Here is a 22,749-nt window from a genome sequence, read left to right on the forward strand (position 1 = left end):
AGTAGAGATCAGAATTCGCTACAAGTGAGTAACAATAGCTTTAACTTAAAACTGAAAAGTATAAACATTTAAAATATGTAAGACGTCCACTTTGAAAAAGGCATGTTGCTGGAAGGTACAAATACTTATACTGAAAATGTCAGCTCAAATAAATGGGCCTTTAGGCTCAGTTTTGTTATCCGGTCATTAATTTTCCAAATACAGTTGAACATTTTCTTTCTTAAATGTGGACCTAATATGGCTCTTCTCCAGCTATCAGTGTTCAAAAAGAGATCAAGGTATTCCATAATGACCTAAGCAGAAAGCAGTCTATTCCTCACACAAACCAACCCAACTTTCACTACTATTCTGTGTCTAAGTGTCAGAGAAGAAATGGTCATTAAGGCCACTTTTGATAACTTTTCAATTATATCAATACACACAAGTCTTAGCTAAGGTAATGAAAGAATTACCAATATGTATGCATAACTTCACAAACTTCATTCAGTTCCAGAATTTCCCAGGTATGACTCTTCTCTAAAGGTAAAAACATGAAGGATACTCTCTAATCAAAAAGGCAACGTCCACAGATTTGAATGGCAATTGACAGCTTGCCTTGGCAAGGCCCTATTTTATCAGGACTGCACCAATGCACCACAAACTGAAAGAGTTTATCTGAATGTAAGACTATAGCTTCCTATGAGAAGAAAATACAGCCATTTGACAGTCCTCCCTATTTTGATGCTTACATTAACTGAAAAAGGCTTTTCAAAGATAAGGCTGTACAAATGCACCATCTTTCATAATACAAAAGCTGTTCCCTAGGAAGTCCACACTTAGAAACAATACATTACAATAAAAGGATTAATAGTGCCTAGATTTTTACTTTTCAGACTCCCATTTAAGCGAAAATGCACACACCCAATGGGAGCAAAATGCATTGTGCCTCTGTCATCAGATGTGATAAACCTTTTGACAATTGCCACAAGAACCACAACAACAATTATTACTTTCTTAGTAATTAATTTCATGGTGGAAGCATGTAAATATCATTTCAAGAAAAGGAACAGTTTATAAATAAAGACTTCCTTGCTGGAAGCTATTTTAGCTCCATGTATTGAAGTTCAGACTAAGGCAGTTAAACACCACAAATTCTCCTTCCCACAATGTATGAAGTTTCAAGAAGTACCCAAGTGACTGGCACATGTGCATATCAAATGTTCAGCAAAGAGTTCCTTCATCACAGTGAATGAGGTGAAACCCTAGTTCCATTAAGCACAAGGGCTGATTTTACACAGAACTGTGAAATAGTGATCCTACACATAAAAGTACAAAAAGCTTCACATCTTTGAAAAGTATCTTTGAAAGCTTCCTCAGTGGTTTGGTACCTGAATACTGAATACCTGAAAAAGCTTCAACAATCATGCACTGACAAGCTAGATCCCCAGCCTCTGTGCAATATCAACTGAAGAAAACTGTAAACACGTAGATATACATACAGACAGACCCATATGTAAGTGAATTCCGAGCGACCAAACCTAGGATACCAGCACATATACATTCAGGATATGGGGGAAGTGTCAAACCTATGCCAAGAAGGTGATGTTCATCGGCTGTAGGCACTGCATGCATTAGAATTTAGTAGGTCAGACTAGCCAGTGTGCTCAGATAAAATACTTCACGTGTTTATTACTCGGCACCTGAACAAGACTGATTGTTGGGATTGGTTTTTAAAAAGCAAAACTGAACCATTACCCCTTTTGAAAAATAACTCAAGAGTTCAACAAGTATGGAGTCATATCCAAGGCAGAGAATATAAAGATATCTGCAGTCCATAAATCATACACAGCAATGTAACAAAGTAAACTGAAATAGCTAAATTCAGACATAAGTGAAAACATGGCTTGTTTAGCTAAACTATTGTTTGTTTAAATGTCTGTATCTAAGCCTAACCACAAAGTATGAGTGGACTGTGGAGCTAATATCAAACTATATTCAAAACTGATTCACAAACAATCCTCTGTGCTAATTATATTTTTCTGTTATGTCTTAAAGTACTGATTATTAACAAACCACAAACAGGTGCATTACTTACCTTAAGAAACTGGTGCACCATGGTAATGGGAACAAACTTATAAAGTTGAGTAATGAGCAACTAGAAAACAAAAGCAGACAAGGTACTTGAAACCATAGTTACTCCGTTTTACTTCTTAAAGTGTAAGCCATGACAGGGTTCTTAATTACAACTAGCTCAAGCTATCCATTCATGTTATGTCTGGAGCCAGCCCATGAGTTATGTTAAACTCATTTTATTTTATTTTGTTTGGTTTTGTTTATATCCCATACTGTCCCAGTAAGCTTGGGCTTCCTCACAGCATCTGATACCCACTCCTGCCCTCACTTACTGGTATGTGAAAACTGTGGTTTGTTGTAAGTCTAAACTGTATAAACTAATGGCTAACACAAATAATGATTTGTCCAATACTGATTTCCTGACAAACTACAGTTTGCTTAAACCAGAAAGTAAAAGATAGAAGTGAGGTGAGGGAGAGAATGGAGCGCAAACAGAAAACACTGGATACTTTGTTGTGTAACATGAAATACTACCAAATAGTTAAATGTTGTTACATTTTAACAAAACATTCAAATCTTCTGATTTCTAATTTGTGTGGAGGATCAGCTGAACAGAGCTAATATTTGAACAATATTGATTGTACACTTGTAAACTACCTAATAGTAAATTTTTACTCTAAGTTTCTCAGACATCAGAAAATGCTCTATGAAGCTCTGCATGAACTGATATAAGGTTCCAAAGTGCTTCCTCTTTGCAAGTTAGTTTGTTCCTTGATTTTGTATTTTTCACTTTGATTTTCACTATTCAGGGGTTAATTACTGTATGAACTGCAGGTCAATTCTGTGTTCCAACCACTTCCTGGTTCCTGTGAATAAACTACAAATGCAACATTTGTAGGTCATTTCCAAATAATCCCAAATTAACTCAAGAACAATCCATAGGTGTGTTGTTCCAGGAAATCCGAGGCAATGCAGCATGTGCTCCCAGTCCATGGCTTAGTTAGCCCATAAACTGCTGCCAGACACCTCAGTTATGTCCAATTATTATTGGAGGGAAGGGCTGGGCAGTGATGGCCAGAGTACTTGGTCCTATTCATCATTCATTATATCTGAACAAGCCTGGTGTCTGGATATGTATGGGAACATCAGAAATAGGGGCTTACATGCAAATGTTCCTACACCAGTACCTTCATAGCTGCAAAACTTGTCATTTCTAGATTGTTAAAATTCTCCTTCTTTGATGCTTTTATGTGTTCATGTCTAATCACCCTGGAAATCTTTAATTGTTTTAATTGTGGGATGTAAATGGAATTAAATGCACACATACAATTATTTATTATGATACAATTTCAAATGTAGAGCTCAAGTCGGCAAGACAAGTCAAGATTTAGAACAATGGCACAGTTGTTTTCACCTTTTCATGCCTTAGCACTAATAATGCATTTACACTTTGCCAGCAGTGATGCATGATGTAAGCTGGGTTTCTGTTTCTTAAATGAGATGTTATCCACAGACATGTGACAGGTTAAATGTCAGTGCAACCATCACAGTACCTAACCAGAAACTATATTCAACAGCTAGCAACTGGTTGTTGCTGTGTCCTACTCAACAACTTTTATGCCTGCAGCTGGCTTAAATCCCCCACCTCCTCCCTTCCTCACCTCCCAAGCAGATCAAGATTCCTTCTGTGACATCAGAGTTATCATTATGTGCAACAGGTAAAGGAGGCAAAGTATGAACACTCTTACAGATCCTGGGATAGATTCCACGCCTGGTTGCTACAGCCCCATAAGCATTGCTGGTCCAAGTGAAGTGTCTCCGATACCCTCTTCAACCACATCAACAGAATTTAATGGGTGTGGCCACAATCCCAAACACACTCACTATGGAAGACTTCCCCAGCCTGGTGCCAATTTAGATGTGTTGGACTACAACTCCCATCATCCCCAGGCACTGGTTGTGCTGCACCCCAACGCATCTGGAATGTACTGAGCTGGAGAAGGCTCTGCTAGGGAGTAAACTGGTCTTAGGAAGATCAGCTTCTAAATAAGCGTGTGAAGGATTATGCTGTGAATTTGCACTGCCGCCCAATCCTAAATTTTATTACATCAGAATTAAAGTCGTCTGTGTTTAGCTGACAGTATAGAGACAAAGAAAAACTGAGCTAACTCAGCTATCTGGCTACCTTCACTAAGCCTCCCAAGTAGCTGATATTTGGCTTGTATTTTGCCTCTAAACATGTAAATGACGTTATGAGTCGTGATAATAATTGTGTGTGTATTCCACCACCAGGGAGATTAACTGTGCACCCCCAGAAAAGTTGCATCTGATGCACAGCCTAGTTATGCTACTGGATTAGGACAGTGATAAACAATTTTCCAATCCGATTTTTTAAAAAAAAATATTTTCCAGTAAGCTAAATGCTCAACTTATGTGACATAATTTAACAGGCTGTACTCACTTTTCCTGATATATAAAACGTATCTTCATTTTTTACTCACTATGCAGAATGAATTAATTGAATTCAGTGCCACAATATGGGATGGTGACCACTTGTTTAGACAGTTTAGGGCACAATACTATTGTGGGGGAGGCAATCCTACAGCTTTCAGCTTTCCTCAGCCAGCATGGATGGCTAAGAGTCAGAGAACTTAATTCGTCTAGACATACGCAGGATCATACCCATAAAAAGGATTTAATAAATCCACAAAAAAGAGGCCTGTCACTACTTATTTCCTGTTATGGTTCTATAGAACTTCCATGTTCAAATGCAGAATACCACTGAATCACCCATATGAATTGCTGGGAATCAAAAGCAGGAGCCCTCCTTGAGGGTTGGTTATTCAGAGGCATATGGCTGGCCCTTGGTGGGAACCAGGATGCAAAAAACGAGACAGACAGTTGATTTAATCCAGCAGGGCTCTGACGTTCCTAATTTTGTGTGAACCAGAGAAGGCACATTCATGTTCAGTTTGTCATCAATTTGCATGCGAGTTTATTTAAACACACTTGAGCTGCATGCCTTAAATAGACTCTAATAAGGTGTCCAAATGTTTGAGTACTTTTTTAAAACCCTGCTGGTGCAGAAAACTATGCAGAATAGCTAATCATAGAGTCTTCCAAGGATTAAAGCCCAGCAAATGAATGAGACTATTACTGTATACATCTTTTACATTGTCTAAGTCCTAAATAAACATATGCTAATGACTCAAAGTAGAACAAACAGAACTGAAGATGACTTATTACTCAGAGCTTACTCAAGATGGCCCTGGCAGTTACTCTTGTGAAACTAAAGATGTCTCCTTGAATAACTGAGCTGTAACACTAATTACACCACCAGTGTTTCTATGCAACCCCAGTCTCCAGTTCCGAAAACCTGTGCATAAATTCCATTCCCTCCCCTACCAATCTGATAGGGAGCACTCAATTATATACATGCAAGTGACAACATGACATACCTCAGTTTTTGATAGGATACAATTAAACATCATATTGACAGAAAAGGAAGCAGATCTTGCAAAACAGGATTCTCTTGTCCCCTGTGCACGGGCACGTGCCCCCCCCCCGCGCGCACACACACACACACAGATATTCACACAGTCACTAATGTATTTTTATTTCAGAGTGACGATACTGTGAAGACTAAGTTTCATGGTGTGTGTGTGTGTGTGTGTGTGTACACACACAAGACACTTGATAGCTTGTGAAAAGGTTTTGGTGGGATTTGCTTCATCTTCAAATGCAGCTGTTGATCAGACAACAGAGAGAAGCTGCCATCTGACACTGAGCAATATAAGGCCTGGTATAACTTGTAAACTCTTTTAAGTTTTTAAGGTTCAGAGAATCCTGGAGAGCACTCTGATCAAAACCTTCTTCCCCAATGATTAAGGTGCAGTATGACATTAATTCCCCCACCGCCCAGATTGAAAGTTGCACGAATCCAGATTCGTGTCTATACACAGAGGACTGTGGGGTCTCCCCGCGCCCCCCCCCCCAGTCCAGAAGGAAAGATTATATGAGAACTGGAATTCAGGTTCAGTCCCTGACCCTTTGTTATGCAGAACTCAGCTCCATTAATCTCCCACCCAAGAAATACATCTGGGTTTCCTACTAAAGTTTCATTTCTTCCAGTCTTGAGGACTGATCTCTTTTCTCGTGCACCCTCGCCCTCCAAGATGAGCATTCTAGTTGGGGCCGTGGGGGGGCAAAGATCTCCGCACTATGAGGAATATCTGCATATCTCTGCCTAGAGAAAGGCAGAGATGCCTCCCACATCTCAATGATTCCTTTCCCATCTAAATCTATTGTACTTAACGCCTTTTAACACTTATGCAACCATCGCGGGGCTCGCCACGCCTTGCAACACTCCCTTTCTCCCTCCGTTTCAACAATAACAAACTGAAGTTGAAAATAGAAAGCAATTACCTTCCAAGCCAGTGTGCTCCGCCAGCCAGAGCCCCACATAATCCAACAGGGCAGCGCTATAGCCTCCTCAAGCGTCTCCTTTCCGCCTCCCTCTCCAGAAATTGAGCCTCGCCTGATGAGCAGCGGTTGCAGCCTTTCTCCACCTCCACTCCCCCCCCCCGGTTTTGTTTTGTTTTTTTGGGTCGCGCCTCGAGAAATCGTTTTTGCCTTTGTTAAGGGTTAGAAGTTGAGCCGTGCCTGCTCACTCTGCCCCTTTCACTTCTTGGATTACAGTTGCACGGCTGCGTGACGTTTCTGGCTACATGAAAAGAGGGAGGAAAACAACCGAGGGCGAGCACCGCCTGCCGCGGCGAAACTCCGCCTTCCTTCTTCGCCTCTCCTCCCTCCGCAGGACGAACACACAGCAACAAGCTGTTGCGAAGGGTGGGAGGCGGGGGGCGGAAAGCAGGCGCTCGCCTGCCGCCCCCCCGCAGGTACCATCCCTTCCCCTTCTCCAAACTCCTCGCAGCTGCAACGCCAGCCCCAAGGCGCCCTTCCGCAAGCAGCATGTCACGGCGCTCCCCGATCTTTTTTCCCTCCTTAGTTCTCGTACAGTTCTTGGTGGTCCCGGCGTATAACACAAACTTGCGCTACCGCGAAGGACCTTGCGCCGCTGCTACTGATAGCCCTCTCCAAACACCCTCGGGGTCCTTCACCCTTCTGGGGTCAGCACGGCTCCCTGGCGGGAGGCTTGCCGGCATCCTCTGCCGTGACGCGGCGCTGGAGGCAGCGCTATGCACATGGACCTGGAAGTTAAGCCCCCTTGATCCCCATACGGGTTTACTTCTGAGTAATCGCGACCTGGACAGCGCTTTAAACCTCCATTTCTATGTGCACGTATTTAGACGACTGGAGCCTGGTTGGGGGAAGGGACTTACTCCTGACTTTGAAATGCTCTTTTGAACCCCTCTGACGCTACCTGTGTGCATGCAAGATTTAAAAAAGCAGAAGAGAGACTTCTTTTTTTAAACTGAGCCTATAGTCTAGCCAGCATGAGTTTTCCTTTTGCATCACTGATGTGGGAAATGCAACGTGCTCTTGCGGGCTATCTCCCACAGTTACTCAGAAATAAATTCCATTATTTCATCAAGGCTTTCTCCCAGGACATAAAACAGTTGCCTTAACTTGCTTCTGAGTCCCACCACAACCCCCCTGCTAACACTATCTGGCTTAAAAATACTCCCCTGAGTTGTTCAGTACTGCTAACAATAGTCTTACAGACACCATCACGTCTAATAAAATGCTAGTACCACTGAAGTTCACAACACTGTACTTTATCTTCAGTGACTCTTGCCTATGGCAACAAGGGGCTGAACTATTGCAAGACAGTTCTTTCCCCCTGCAGATGACTACATGCTTGACCCAGGCTGGGATGGAGAGAAGGAAATGAGTACAAGAACAATCATGTTCTAAAACAATGTAACGGAACAGTTAAATGTTCCTAGCGTTGCATACTTCCACTTTTAAGTTATGCTCTTTCAAAAAGTTAAATATATGGCTGCCAAGTGAGTTAATGAAAAACTCTTTGGTAGTTAACTCATTTAGCACAGCAGCTATGAAATAAATTATGTGGCACAAGGCCAGAGCATAAAGGACTCTTTGAACATGCGGGGAAAGGAACCTGCTCTTTGTAACAAGAAATAGTTCTGACCATCTTCATAGTGAAGTGGGTCATTGGCTTGTGTACAAAAGGTTGCATTTAGTCCTTCAATTGTCCATCCACCCCTTCATCCAAATATACAAGATAAAAGCACCACAGACACCAACAATTTGCCCTTGAAAATGCTGAAATCTTCATTGGCCCTAATGATCAATAGATACTAAAAGGCAGTGTATGTTTCTGAAAATCGAGATCAGTTATAATATCAATATTAGGAAGAAACAGATGGAACCACAAAGGGAAGAATGTATTAAATACAAAACAGGACAGGATCCATGATAGGCAGGGACCATTACTGTCATTCATTCACTGAATGTGCTTATTGTGCGGGGCAGAAATGACCTTTATTCATAGCATTCATGGAGTATGGTGACCAACAGCTCTTCTGTGTGCCAGGAAGTTAGGTCTGACATTTGCTAAAGGGAACTTTTCTTTCTTTTTAATTACATGTGTGCATACTTAAAAACATGGCCCAGGCAGAGAGAATCCAGAGTTAGCCACTGGAAAATAAAGCTTTGCCTGTGATTTGGCGGTGGGGGGGGGGGGGTTACACAGCAGTCTCCTTTGAAAGCCATGAAGAATTTAAACCCCTATTGTGTTATGGGTTCAATGTGATTCTGAAACGCTCCAAAACACACCCACTCACTCAGTCTCTCTCACACAATGTTTATAGCAATGCTCCAAACAGATATAAATAATCACATTATTGGAGGGGGAAATGGATGTAATTTTTGGATGTCCTCCACTTCCCCCCAACTTAGATAAGCATGCCTGCTACGTTGTTAAATACACCCATAGATCACTGTACACTTCCTGGCCTTCACCAGCTCTCAACTTGATACCGAAAACCCCCTCCCTGTGATAACGAGATGCGTGATTGGAGTACTTCTGGGCCACAGGACTGGATTCTGGTTCACAGCAGGCGGACGCTGGGGTGGAGAGAAGGTATTCATTTACCTAGCCAGATATTGGCATACATCCCAGCAAAGACAAATGCGTGCAGAGAAAAAAAATACACAACGGCACCGTTCTTCCAAGGCTCTACAGAGGAGTTGCAATGCAAACACAGTAAGCGGCAGGAGCTGGTGATTGGCGGAACGGGCTGCCAGTTTTTGCTTAGAGGCAGGCGCTACAGGGCCACTTTGCATCGGTGTTTTCCATTCTTTGCTACTGACCAACAGATAATTTGAAAACAGCACCCAGAGTTTAGGAAACAAACAGCTATTTCCATGGAAGGAGCTGATCTCCTTAGCCAATAGCAAGGGGTGTGGGAAATATTTAGGCATCGCTTCAGTGGAAGAAGGAAAAGCGAGAACTGGAGACTGGAATACACTATTAGCTGTAAAGCAAAGGGAGAGGGGAGAGGGAAGGACCCTGGAGGTGAGAGAAGGAGTTGTGCCTCTCCCTTGCAAAGGACTTTGACCTTACATTGATCTCTTAAACTCTCCGAATTTACTGATTTTTTTTAAAATGACAAGCCAGTTGGATTATAGCAGCCCCCCAAACGCCGGCTCATTTATGAACTCATTAGTCTAATTTCATTATTTAATCATGTGCCTCGCGATCGTGCTTCCTTAAGAAAGGGCTGACCTATTTTTGGCTGGAGATAAACGATCATGTTAACAGATGTTAATCTTGTAATCTGTTTTCCTGTAAGCACTTCACATGCCCGCATTTGAGACATTGCAACAATCGCACAAACACACCGAGCACACAAAGGGATGAACCGACGTCACTCCTCGATACTTTGCCTTGTTGTTGTTGTTAATGTGCGTGAGTGTGTGTGAGGGGGGGGGGGGGGAATCCGCTCAGTGCTTTCAAAGACAAGATTTAATGTCTTTTCCCCGCTTTATAAACGCTGATTTGTTCTGCCTCAACTCCCACAGGCTTTTTACTTGCCTTTCAAATTCCACAGGTTACACCAGTAGCCTTTCACACACTCACGCAAAGCAACCATCGGTTAGCGACTGTGGATTGAGGGGGCAGGGAGGGGTACATCTGGATTAAATAAAGAGCGCGGATTAAGAGGTTTCCAGAAGTCGTGTAGAGGCAACCACATGCATGTCGTTCTGCCTCGACCTTCCCAACGCCTCTCGAAAGCAGCTCCCTGGCGCAATGGAAAGAGCAAGAGGTGGACGCGCACCCAACGCACACACAATGCCATTCCCTTGAGCGCGCCGGCCTGCTGCTGAGAATGGATCAGCGCTCCCAAGCGTACGCGTCCCTAGACCCAGAGCAAGACGTTAGCCGCGGGAGCAGCGGGAGGGGCGGCGGGTTTTCTGGAGCATGTGGCGGCGGAGGTCAAGCGATGAGCGACCGACACGAAGGCAAACGCCGCCTCGTCCCCTTCCCATCAAGAGCCATTCGCGTGCTCTCCTGCCCCGGGAGCTTTCAGCCCCAACTCCGTCTCTGATCCCGTCTATAAAGTTTCTCCCAACTTGTCGAAACAGCTTCATTCAAATGATGGTTGCAACTATTATGCTAATTCTGGGTGGAGTTGGGAGGGGGCGGAGAAGGAGGAGAGGGAGGTTTCATAGGACAAAATGTCTGCATTATTTCTCTTCTCCCCCTCCCTTACTAAGCAGTCCTCTTTCCCCCTCTCTCATTGCCTCTCCCCCCCAGTCCGCCCCTTCCTCACTGTATACATTTATCACGTATCAAGTAAGCGGGACTCATCCACACTTGCCGCCCTTTTATCTTTAACCGAACCATGTTTAGCATTTACAGCCTTCAACTTTTCTTAAACCCAACAATGCCCTTTAATTCAGCGGACGATGGAATGACTCCCCCCACAAAAAAAGTGGTGGGGGGGGCGAAGACACTCTCGCTCTCAGCATTAAAATCGATGCAATCTGCAAAACAGCCTTAATAATTAAAGTGGCTATTTCCCAGGCTGGACGGGCTGGGGGAAGTCTCACCTACCCTTCGTCTGCCAAAAGCATTTTATTTCAAAGCCAGGCCGCCTGCTCTCGTTTTCTTTCTTAATGGATGGGCTTTGCATTCAAGCTTTCCGCCTCCCACCCCGCCTTCGACGGAGTGTACAATGCTCCAAAGGTTCACACCGTCCAAACGATTCTTGCAGCCCCCGCAAGAGCAAAAATAATAACCGTCTTCCCGTCTTGTTTTTCATTCGAAGCGGCTTCGAGCGGATCGGTTCTGCAGAAAGTCCCTTCCATTGCTGGGTGAGGTTAACTATTAATTGGAACGGCGAAGTTTTTCCCACGGGCGCATGAAGAATATTCCCATTCCTCCCCCTCCCCCAGTCCTTTCCCGAGCTCCCTCCCATGCCCTTCCCCAGCACCTCCAGAACAAGAAACCAGCCCCTGGAAAGCTCTTCCAGATGCCCTACCTTGCTACTGTTAAGGTGATGTGATTGTTGGAAGGACACAGACAAACAAGAACCTGAAGGTGAAACCATGCGCTGCATGCAATAAGGAAAGGACTGCACATGATTCACTGCGCCAGCTCCACTCTGGCGAGCAGGGAGGGGGCGTCTCTTCACCCCTCTCTGCCGAGCCCCGAGCCGCGGGTCGGCCAGCTCCAAACTTTCTGCCGCCCTTTGGCTCGCCTGGGACCCCTTTCGCCGACCGGGGTTGGGCTGCGGCTGGGGGAATCCCCTGCTTTGGCTTTTTCCTTTTGCTCCTTCAATGTATAGGTGGATGTCTTCCCCCAGCCGGGAGAATGGTCTGTTCTATATTAAATGCACACACTGTCTACTATTGTCTCATCAGCACAAAGTTCTTGTATAATGCAGGGAAAGTCTAGATAGCCAAAAATGAGTCACATAAAAACAATTATTCCACTAATAGCACTGATTCATTAGCAGATCTGTTATTCATCTCAGTTTCTGCCAAATGACTAAATGGATAGGATTACTGGAAGCTGTTTCACACACACACACACACACACATATATATACATACACTCCCATATCTATACATACTTCTCAAAAGCATTTCAACTTTTGAAATGAAAAATGTGGGCAATTTGGGATAGTTCCATTTACATTCCATTATCATCATCACCATCATCAACATTATTATTTCAAATGAGCAATAATAAATGTGCTTCTATTAATAAATGTGGCCACTTTTATTACAAATTTTCATCCAGGATGTTCCATGTAAACAGCCACATTCATGCAAACAATTGTATCTGCATCTATATGATGATGTGTGCATATTGTGTAACCACACCTTTTTAGCACATACACATTCAAGTAATAGATATAGTGTACTATATTGCTATAAGGGGGGAGAGAGAGAGTCAAAAGTATGTACTGTATATTGTCAGAAGATGCATTATATACTATATTTTCTCATTATATACTATATTTTGTATCTCAGCTTTCAAGTGAAAATGTGATTGCATACTTTGGAGTTGTCCATGGAATGTTTACAGAGAGGGAAAAAAGCCAGTGTGGTTAGAGCACTGGACTGGGACTTAGGAGATTTGAGTTCTAGTCTTCAGCTTGCATAACTCTGGGTGAGTGACTCACTGTCAGCCTAAGCTACATCAGGCCTGTTGTGGGGATAAAATAGGGAGGAACATGACTGTCTAAATCATTTTGGGTTCTTGCAGAGAGAGAGAGGATGCAGGAAATAATGTAATACTAATCATAATACAGGTCCATGTTTGCATGGAATTTGCATGGGATTGCCTAAGCACATGGAATTTCCTATGTAGCAAATTCCCAATACTTTTAGTAATCTATTAGAAACTTACTTCTACCCCTTTCCCTGGTTTCTCTTTCTTTCCTCCTTTCTGAAGTAGCCTAACTCTTTTAACAGTGAAAAGAGTTGAGATTTCTCTGAACAAATCCATCTGTCATGTGCTGTTAAAATATATAGCTTCCAAAGTACGCACCATATTTTCCAGTGTGTTTTCTAAAGCTCACTCATGTTCACTTTAATCATCCCAAATATGCAGCTGCAATATGTTTAGTCTAAGGCTGCAGTGGTAACCTTAAATGAATCTTGATGCTAGACACTGGAAACACTGGGGCAAGATCTGGACTTTGATGCAGTCTTTGCCTGAGACTGTGGAACTAGCAATTCAGACCTTTTGAGGAAGGCTGATGCTGTCTTTCTCCCATAGATTTTCATTCTCTTGCATTATTCTTCCTCCCCCTCCCTCTGCCCAGCAGGATTACTGAGCAGTTAAAAGGAACACTCTGTCCAAATCTCTCAACGTTGTTCTTTGCTTGCCAGATAATCAAGGATAGTTCTGCTGCAGTTTAAACGGTTATCTAGTGCTCTGGTATTTGGTACACATAATGTTTGACACTGCTGCATAACTGTTTTCTAACATCTACCCATTTGTAATAGGATCTAGTACTTTACACGTTGATGTAGTGGGCAGGGCATATTTTTCATAAATAAATACTTAGAAGCAGCAAGCACTTGGGCATAAAGAAGAAATAAAGGGGGCATTTGTATTGAAACCCACGTGTATGTTGTAAATCTTTAATAACCTGCAGTACTTTGAAAAGCAAGCATGTTGAAGATCTTTGACAATTGTTGAGAGTTCAACATGAGAAACTACAAGTGAGGTACATTTTCAGACACTCTTATTTCACTCCAGATCAGGGACTGGATCTTATAATTCAGTTTATCCATAGCTTATTTCTATGCAAATTGCTACTGATTTTTAACAGCACCTTGGGCCAGCATCTCCTATCAATAGGTTATTTTTGAAGTTTTTCTTCTTAATCCCTGTTCCGAGTAATGTTTTGGATTCTCATTATTCTTGTACATTTGGGGTGTTGTTTTTAAATGAGGTTGCAGTGGCTTGATCACCTCCTCACGGACTCACTCCAAATGTCCTTGCTTTACACCAGGTGAAGATCAAGTATAGTGATTCCTTCCTGGCAAATTTTTAAAATATTACACTGTTCACAATAACATGGCATTTGTCTTCATTGACATTTAGAACACATTGTTCACTAGCTTTCCTGGGAAAAATTTAAAACTATAGTACTGAGTTAATAGTTTCCATATGTGGAAAATTGACACATTAGTGAAATGAAAGGTGGTCAGGATTCCCAAATGCCTCCACATTATGGGAATTTCATGACCGATGTCTTTCATTTGCAGGCTGCTCCTAAGCATATTGTGCCAGCAGATAAATATTTTGAATGCTGTGTTCACAAAATGCAATAACAGCTTTTCAGTACAGACCATGATGGCACACCAAATGTCAAACAAATGATGGGAACATATGAACATAATACAGAATCTCGCTTGGAATTAAACGTGCTGTCAGAGCAATGCTGTACATGCCTATGCAGAAGTAAGCCCCGTTGCAACCTATATCATTAGGCAGTCTTTCAATAATATGTTGATCACAGAGTCCATACTCATAAGTACTAAAAGAAAAAGACCTTCTTAAATTTTGGGTATGTGATTTGGTGAAAGGGATTTGTGATAAAAAGAAAACTGAGATAATAAATATATCTTCGATTAAAATCTCCACTGAGCAGAACGGAAGCTATATTCCTATGTGCATTTACTTGTAAGCAGTTCTACAGAAATCACAAGGACTGACTTCTCATAAAGATAGAATCTCACCGTATTATACAAAGTATCTTTGAGTTAATTGATGTAAACAATGTCAGTCTTTAGCTTTGGTTTTATTCTGTTCTAGCATTCCCATGGACTATCTTGTTTCAGAATGTAACATTATAATAGGAATAAAAGAATGAAATTTAAAAAATCAATATACCTCAATATCATTTGATCAATCTATTTCAAATGACTGGTTTTTCCTATTCTCTGATTCAATGAAATCATCAAATACTCCAATCGTACCCCAATTCAAAATTATTTTGTTAAATTGCAATGGTCTGTATGACAATGTCAGTGATATTAATAGCTCAATATTTGTTTTGCTATTTATAGTTTACTATGTATAATAATTCTGCCTAATGAAATACAACAAGCAGGAAAAAAACAATTTATTTACCTTTGTCACAGTCAAATAAATTATTTCTTCAATGTTTGGAACTAGACTTTCTCAAGCGCGGGCAAATGGCATTTTGATGAAAGTCTGTACAAAGACATGCCTGCATAACTTACCCTTAAGAATGATTGGTGGAATTTCAGATAAGGAAGAATCATGAGAAGCACCAGGTTAGGAATAAAATGCTGTGTATAGCATTTCAAAGGCAGGCTCAGGAACTAAAATTATGTACATTATATAACCATATCCATATCTAAAAGAGAGGGAGATAATAAAGCATAACATTTTATTAGATTTTATTTTATTTTCCATTGGACCCTGAGCAGGAGGTTGGACCCAATGGCCTTACTGGCCCCTCCCAACTCTACTGCTTTATGATTCCATAATTTTATTTAGTTTAATACTGTTAAATAGGTTTAATGTAATTAGCTGAATAAGAATATTGATATTTATTAAGTATGGAGAAAGATAATTATTTCCAGACCATTGCAGTCCAATACTAAATATGTTTACTTGGAAGTAAATCCCATTAATTTCAACATAAGTTGTTTCCATGTAATTCTGCACAGGATTGTAACCCCCAATTTCCCATGGAGCCCATGACTGGATTTGCACAGCATGTTAAGCCACATTAGGGGTTTTATAAACCAGTGTGGTGTAACATGGCATATGAAACCAGAACTCCTTTCACAGAGCCCCTTGGAAAGAACAGCAGAGAACTTGCCACTTTACCCAAGGTACACCTTTCCCAGGCACTCCAAAAAATTAAAGGACCACTTGAGAACTGTTGGGAAAGACTTTTCCTTTTTCCTGCTAAGAGCATGTGAGGTACTTCAGAACTTGGAAAGACTGTTGAGAGGGGAACCAGTTCTCACAAGTTATTGTTTGCTCGATATGTGTCCATTTCTGAGGAGGAGGCAGAGGCCCAAAGCTGGGCAGATAATTTTACAGTTTCAGGGTTATGTAGTGAAGATCCTTAGACAGAGCGTGAGAACCAGGCCACCTAGGAAATGGAAGCAGATGTTTTGGAACTGTGGGGAAGGCACCTGAGGGAATGTCAAACCTGTACAGAGATGACAAAGTGCGCAGACCAGTTAAGATGTGTCTGCTCATGAGGGTGGAGGCAGAATCTTTTCTGAAAGGAAGGGAAGGAAGGGATTTTTCAGTGTGGATTCAGCTTTTCACATGGACATATACTTCTCCCACATCTTGAGGAAAATACTGCTTTGATTTATATAGTGCTACTACCAGATAAGCTCTAGTAAAAGGACTCTGTTTCTAAGTTCTTGTCTAAGTCTGATGGAGAGAAAAAGAGGGAGCAAGAGACCTGCTCATGACAGAAACTCCCATGTGGGGAGGCAGGCTTGTCCCTTTCCATCATAACCCTTGTGTTCTCCCCGATCCCCTGAGTTTATCTCATGCCTTGCAACCTCCTGATGTGCTATCCACGTAGAGTAAATTACAAAACTGAGGAGACTATTGGATCTTCCTGACACTCTCCAAAAATCCTGGGGATCCAGCTTGAAATTAATATCCTCCAAAACACTTATTTTACTGATTTTTGAGGGGTTTTAGGGACCTTCCTTGACCCTCGTGTTATCTCCACTTGGTAAGGTGAGGACAGCACAGAGCCACAGGAGCTGTCCACAAAAGTATGCTTTGCATACTTCCCCTTATTTGAAAAGACGAATGAAAAATAGTCAGCAATGTGCTGCAAAGTTGCAATTTGGCATGTACACAGTGTCTATGTCAAACTTCATTTTTCATTTTTCAGTTTTTATTTTTTTACAGAAGGAATTGATGGGAAGTAGCAGATGCCTCAGGCTGGTCTCCATATGGCCCCAGTCTACCCTCACTTTCCCAAGCATGGATAACACTGAGGAGATTTTTAGAAAGTAAATCATGGCCAGCAGTGAACAGTTTGCTGTGATTCGGGAGACATCTCAGTGCTCCTACCTTGTCCGCTGGGATACTATAGGAGGACCGAAGGAGGAAGGAGGAGAAGAGGTTGCAGGAGAAAGAGCCCACCTGTGTCTGATTATCTGTTAGCAACAGAGGACCCCCAGGGGGTTAACATGTTGTGTGAACCCAGCCTATAGGTGCATCTCAGAATTTGCCCCAGCTGGCAGCTCTAGTGGAACCCCCAGTGAAGTTTTATTGAAAACATGCATTAGGCCACAATCCCATGCCTGATTAAACAGAAAGAAGACCTACAACTCTCAGCGTGCTCCAGTTAGCAGACCTGACCTAGGCATGGCATGAGTGACAAGCATTTTCTAAAGTCTAAATCTCCATAGGACTGCACCCTTAATGCATCAACATTCCCCTTTGATTTACTTAAAGTGTACACTGTTGTAAACCACCCAGAGAGTTTCAGCAGTATAGAAAGGAAAAGAGTAATTTCTATGCATCATGCAACATTCTGGTTCAAAATTCTAGAAGCATATCTATCATAGAAGCAAATTTCCTACAGTCTCCTTCCAAACATACAGTGAGCCTCTACAGTTTACAGAAGCATCATCACATGCTAAATTTGTGTGGCACATGGATGGTGTCTTGGTACCACCCATTCCAAAATAAATAGATGAATAAAGCTGGCTAACCTCTGTTCAATAAATGATGTTCCCATCTGTCAGCAGCATGAGTTTTACTCCACTGCAGAAAGAGCTCTGACTCCACAGTGTCTCTGCCACAAAAATCTGAACATTCTTTGCAGCTACAGGGTGCTAAAGCTGCTCCAAAGTGAGCATAAAGGCAATTCTTTCATTTCTACTCAGTAGAGCTTTACATGCTGATATTCTTTGCGTCTGCAAGATCTAGGACCAAGTTATTATACCTCATCATGACCAGGAAATTGGAAACAACGACTTTTCATTGTGTAAACTTCAAGTAAGTTTTTAACTTTTTAGATTTCTAGCCTGCTATTGCTTCCAGCAATCTATAACGAGATTGCAATCCTAGATTACTTACCCAAAAGCTTACTTCTGAATAAACATCTAGAGTTTTATGTTGCCATTTTTTGATGGTGTTTTCTTTATATGTATGTCCTATTTCCTAAGATGAACTAGTCACTTGCATAAGGATAGAAGGAATATGGCATTTTATTATTACTGTAATTTGGCATTATTTGCTCTGATAGTACAAATAGTCAAGTTCAAATAGACACCACAGATGCCATTTTCCTTTTGAAATATTTTGCTACAAGTATTATCCAGCATATTTCTTTATTTTATAAATTTGTTACCTGGCCATCAACCATGTAACTATGCCAATAACTTTTAAAAAAACATGCTTTTAATGTTTGGGATTTCTAAAGAAAAAATGTATCTCCTCTTTGGGAAAAAATATATAGCTTCCTCCATCCCAGCAAATGAAACACACAGACACACACACACACACACACAAATGTAAACCCTGGTGAAACAATGTTGAAGAACAGTGTGCTAAATTAGTATTATTAAAGTCATTTTTTCTACCAGACAATTGTCCTATCAAGTTGATGATTATTTTGATGAAGTCCTTCAATTACTATTTTTTGGAAATAAAATATGAGCGTTTCTTATTGCTTCCACATTTATGGTTTCCATCCCTTTTTAGATTTTAAAAAATTCTTTCTTCTTTTGCAATATTTTAGTTTTACAATAAAATAGAAGGCAGAATAGAAAAAAATAATTAATTGTAAAAGAGAGAGAGAGCATGCATCCTGCCAAAACAAAAGACAAAAAGCATACAGATCTGCATGAAAACTGTATAAGTTAATTTAGATATATAGATGCAAGTAGTAATTTGGAAATAATTGCTATTGTTTAAACAGACATATACTCTGACATTACTAGGAAAGACTGCTCAAGTGGCCTGTGTCCCTGATCATTCTGCTACCCAGGCTGTGGACAAAGCCAAAACCCTGCTGCTCTCCATCCTTTTTGCTCCATATCTTTAAAATGTACTTGGGCCAGAAAGGTCTTCAAACTGAGCATGCCTTCAAGCACAGAGGGATCTCCTCTGAGACCCCTTCAAATGGAGGGCTGTCCTTTTTAAAGAAGGACACATGACCAACATATTTAATACATGTACAAATAAAGACTTGAATGAATGAACAAACAAACAACAAACGCATGAATGAATGCAAGCATAGCATATTTTTACATGTTTCTGTCTTTCACTGTTTCTAACACTTACAAAAAATGATGCCATGTGGTAAATTAGGCTGATTTTTAGTGATTTGTCTAAAGCTAGCCCATGTTAATATTCAAGCAGGAATTTGAAAATGAATTTTTATCTTGAACTCTAACCATCACACCATGTTTTTCTTCTTAATTTGCTAGAAGATGGTGAGGATTTAAATATGTCAGAGAGAAAGAGAGAGAGACTTGTTTCTACAGTTGGTTTAGTTGAAGCCAGATAATGATTTTTCAAAAAATAACAACTAGTTTTACTTTACCCAAACATTATAAATACTCAATGTTATAGAATAAATACTACTTTAAAAACATACATTAAACATTAAACAAATGAAACATCCTCAAAAGTCATACATTCTTAGTCACATTTCATTTCTTAAAGTATATCATGGATTCACAGCAGGTAGAAAACCCTAGAAACCTGGTTTTAATTTCAGCCTAAACTGAAAAAAAACCTCCATAACAGCTGGTTTTAAAATAATTCACAAAGAATTCCACATATGTGGTCCATCGTAGTAATAGAAGAATAAAGCCATATAATAGAGTTTTTTAAAAAGACACATTCAGTAAGAAATTGTATATTGAAACATATCTTTCTCACAACACATTTTGGTGGTCTGTTTATTTTCCCTTCATATTGATGGCTAAGTATAGACCTTTAATAATTCTAATAGCTTGGCAGTTTAAACTTGGCCTATCAATGTGCTTCTTACAAGATTCACCACACCAAAAATGACAATCCATAGTAATGTTGGGCTGTCTTTGCAATTACCAACTAGTTCTACAAAAATTGGCCCTACACAGAGCATGAGTCACTTCCTGTGCAAGTTCAGAATAACTCTGCAGTGGTGTTACATGGGCATATGACACTGACTTACACGGATCCATGCCCTATATCTAGTCCAAGATCATTTTGCCTGGCTGGTTGTGGCTCTCCAGGGTTTCCTCTAGTGGTCTCATCAGTCACCTGCTATCTGACCATTTTACTAGAGATGCAAGGAACTGAGTTTGGCTCATTTCGTAGGTAAGGCTTCTGCTCCAGCAGGAATCTAGGGTTGTTCTCTTACCACTGAATTGTGGGACTGTACAGACTGTGAAGAGGGCTGGCAGAGTGAGGCAATTGCTTCAGGTGGCAGATACTGTGGCACAGAGAGAGGTATGGAAGGATTAGAGGAACATATCTCCGTGAATCCCATTCACAGGATCTAAGAACCCATGATGTGTTGTCATGTCATGCAAGCTTGCAGTGATTTCCACAGGGTGACTTCTACATGGGGAAGAAGCCAACGCAGGTATTTGTGGGCTATTGCAGGGGTTGTTGTGCCCTCAATGGGTTGTCATATAATCCATATCCAGACAACTGATGGATGCCATTGTGGAGACAGGGAACTGGCTAGCGATCTCGATGGCAAGAGAGACAAAATACCATTGCTGTTTTTGCCATGGAGCTACTGATTTCCAGCGCTGACCACCCCCAAATGACAAACTTGCACTTGGGAGCAGCTGTCACAGCCTTTTAAATTTAATTGCTCATGAAATTGGCAGTGCCCCAGCTCAGACTTGAAATCCCTTAAGTTCTGCTACTGTGAAAGATCATAGTTGTGCAACTGTGCTAAAAATAGTTAAAATATATTATTTTGCACACGACTTTGTGCAAAACTGTAAAAAAGAATGTTTTTCAAACATGTGCAAAGCATTTTTAAAGACTGCTGCGCAGCCACATCCTGGCAAGCCCTCCTTGCATGCTGCTGGAACACTTTAGCTGCCAAAGTGGGGGGCGGGGGTTTGCAAAAACTGGCTTACCAGAAAGCTTTCACAATCCACTGAGAAAAAGAAGCTGAAAATGGGCATGGGAAATGTTCATTACTTGCCACCCATATCCCTTTATCACACACTTCCTGAAACCTGCCCAGTATGTTTAGCATGACTGTTGCATATATAGCATTATGTTGCTTAACTACACTGGAACCTGAAAATACATTTTTGGAGCCTGCACAATTAACAGCAATTAAGAGCCAGACCCTATTGGGATGGCCACAAGCCCTTGAAGTTGGAGGTGTATGTGCATCCAATGGAGAGCAGAAGGAGGAGTTGAAGCAATCTTTGCTTCCTCGTCTTCCTGCTTTTCTTTCACCAATTTAGAAAGAAAACTTTGGAGGAAAAGGGGAGGAGGCTAGCAGAGGCTAAAGATATCCTGTATCCTGGTATCCCCAGACTTCTCTCCTCCCTGCCCCTGCATTGCCCCTTTCATTCCTCTTCAGGTTGTTTTCCCAGTCTTAAAGAGAAGCCCATTTTGGTTCTTTCCATGTTCACTGTGATGGTGCAGCGAAGGGAGTGTGAAGTCCTAGTTCCCAGTCTGAGGTTGGTGCAGATTCTGACCCTGGAACTTGTAATCCAAAAAGAATCCTATTGCTCTCCAAACAGTGTCTGAAGGCCATAAGATCACGTTGTAGTTCTTTTAAACTTTTTTTTTTGGCGGGGGGAGGGAATATCCAGTAGCTGCTTCTTTTGAGGAAGATAGTATTATTATGGAAATATACTGTACTGGAACTGTCTTTAACATTTGCTTTTGCACATGCTATTTTGAATTGCTGTTGTATTTTTTAATTAGTAACAATACAAATACAAAAAATCATCAACAACAAAAAGCTTACAGACACAACTGGTGAACCTCTGTCCCTCACCAGGACCTTGGCTACATAATAATTAATTGTTCATTTCCTTCTCTTCTCTTCTCTGCTTCTCCATTTCAGAAATTCTCCTTTCTATCCAAAATTGCATTAAGTCACATGAAGATTTGATACTTTTCCATTTTATTAATACATGCTTAATAAACAATCCCCACAATATTATTAAACTCATTCTTATTTGTCAGTCTTTTTTAATCTTAATTCCACATGTTAATTTATCATTAACAGCCATACTCCAGATTTCTTTACACCATTTGCTTATTTGGAAACCCTATTTCTCCTTTACAATTCTATGCTATTATTAATCATCCTGCAGTTACTAAGTTTGTTATTAATTCTTAGATATTCCTTTTCCATTTCTTTTCATAAAATATTGACAATAATGCAATAACAGGCTCCCCTCTATTTGAATTCAATTTCTTCCAAATTTCCTTAAAAACTATTATCCAAAATTTCCTAATATTTTCACACTTGCACCCCTTATGGAAATATATATCTAATTTCCGATCACATCTCTAACATATATTGGAGTATTTCTTATCCATATAGTATAATTTTATTAGTGTTAGATGCTATTTCCATATTAATTAATTTTCTTTAATTCTAATTTACATGCTTTTTAGTATTCTCCTCTGCCATATTTTTCCCATTCTTGTTTACATATCTCCCTCCCTAACTCTATTTCCCATGAAACCTTGAGAAGATCATATTGGTCTTCCATATCTAGTAAAATCTTATAAAT

General features: G+C 40.8%; 1 protein-coding gene across 5 annotated transcripts in view; it reads right to left on the minus strand.

Annotated features, from left to right (window-relative positions):
• The window catches only part of ZNF516 (zinc finger protein 516), a 127,519-nt gene extending 115,891 nt beyond the window's left edge, over window positions 1-11,628 (minus strand). For 2 of the 5 annotated variants that reach the window (XM_044426515.1, XM_044426519.1), the window contains exons 1-2: window positions 6,478-6,777; window positions 2,075-2,134 (exon numbers count right to left, since the gene is read on the minus strand). The gene's annotated coding sequence lies outside the window, so the exon portion shown is untranslated. Of the gene's footprint in view, window positions 1-2,074; window positions 2,135-6,477; window positions 6,778-11,525 lie in introns of those variants that run through there. The other 3 variants (XM_044426517.1, XM_044426518.1, XM_044426516.1) reach the window with 3 other exon arrangements.
• Window positions 11,629-22,749: the final 11,121 nt, after the last annotated feature.

This window comes from Varanus komodoensis, unplaced genomic scaffold, assembly GCF_004798865.1.
Source record: "Varanus komodoensis strain SLA01 unplaced genomic scaffold, ASM479886v1 scaffold17, whole genome shotgun sequence".
NCBI classification, from domain to species: domain Eukaryota; kingdom Metazoa; phylum Chordata; class Lepidosauria; order Squamata; family Varanidae; genus Varanus; species Varanus komodoensis.